The sequence below is a fragment of the Onychomys torridus genome, chromosome 6 (genome assembly GCF_903995425.1).
Source record: "Onychomys torridus chromosome 6, mOncTor1.1, whole genome shotgun sequence".
NCBI classification, from domain to species: domain Eukaryota; kingdom Metazoa; phylum Chordata; class Mammalia; order Rodentia; family Cricetidae; genus Onychomys; species Onychomys torridus.
Genome location: NC_050448.1, coordinates 48,838,423 through 48,839,823, shown reverse-complemented (window position 1 = coordinate 48,839,823; position 1,401 = coordinate 48,838,423). Strand labels below are relative to the sequence as shown.

Below are 1,401 nucleotides of genomic sequence, written 5' to 3'. Positions count from 1 at the left end.
TTTCAGATGCTGAAAAATGATAAATGCAAATTTATTACATGAAATATTATTTTTAATCATCATACAAATTTGAAATTTGTATGATGATTAAACTCCAGCCTACACATTTTAAGATTACTAGATAAGAGAAAGGACAAAAAAAAGAATGCAAAGATAAACCTGGTCTAAGATACAGAAGTCTGTGTTTTTCAAACAGACTAGAGATCTATGAAGACAGGTACTTTGTGAAAAATAAGGAAACTCTTTTAAGAAATAACCATAAGCACTATTTAATTTTAAACTGAAACATATAAAATTAGTATTCTATAGGTCAAAATTTAGCGTATGGATATGTTCGACACTGAAGCATTATTCAGAATCAATTTATGGAGTTTTCATCGATGTTTTGTTTTGTTGGAGTCATGATTTTCTAAGTCCCACATGTTGGTATTCTTTGGGAAGCTTTCAATCAGTGGGCAATCAGTTTGCAATGCATAGTTCCCAATCTGAACCATCTATGTGGTATATTTGGCGCACCGACTTTGATTTTTGTTTGTTCTCTATTTTCTGTAAGGGTGTGGATTTTGGAATTACGCTTGAGAATCACTTTGGAACACCACTCTCCTTCACACTTTTCTATAACTAGAAATCACCATGAAGCTGATTAAAACTTAATATTCATAAACTTTGTTCTAGGAGAGTCTAATCTGGAATATTAAGTTGGACATCTTGAATTTGATTTAGAATATTGATAATCAGACCATCCATCTTTTTTAGAAATATGCAGATGAGCAGTTTTCACAGTGAACATATTTTCACCTTAATCTGCTTAAGCCAATGAAGCATTTGGAGAAATTGAGAACTCCCAATGGAGAGATGGAGGCCTTAAGCTTTAAATTTTCTAAGAAACTCTTGGAGTTAAAAACCACAGGTATGCAGGTATACCATGGTATACAAAGAAAATCCACGACTATAACCAGTAACATGCTGTCAGCCTTGCATTTTGATTACTGATCCTACACCTCTCCTTCACTGTTATGTGGATTGAACAAGAGCAGTAATGTCTTCCCTATAACTATTACAAAGATTGGATACTGAATGTAAAAGATATCAAAGAGAGAATGAAAGTACTTTCCATTTAAAATAAAAACAGCCCAAAACGGACTATAGAAATGATCCCTGAAAGTATAGTCTTACACAGGGACACTTTGCTCAGTCTGGAAGGAGGGGACTGGACCTGCCTGTACTGAATCCACCAGGTTTAAATGAATCCCCAGGGGTGCCTTGGTCCTGGAGGACATGGGATTGGAGGGGAGGGGATGGAGGGAAGGTGGGGCTAGGGGCAGGAGGGGGGAGGAAAGGGGAACCCATGGCTGATGTATAAAATTAAAACACATAATAAAATAAATTAAAAAAAAAAAC

General features: G+C 35.5%; 1 pseudogene; it reads right to left on the bottom strand.

Moving 5' to 3' along the window:
* Positions 1-1,101: 1,101 nt before the first annotated feature.
* On the bottom strand, positions 1,102-1,174 carry LOC118586506 (annotated as a pseudogene).
* Between the last annotated feature and the right edge of the window lie 227 nt (positions 1,175-1,401).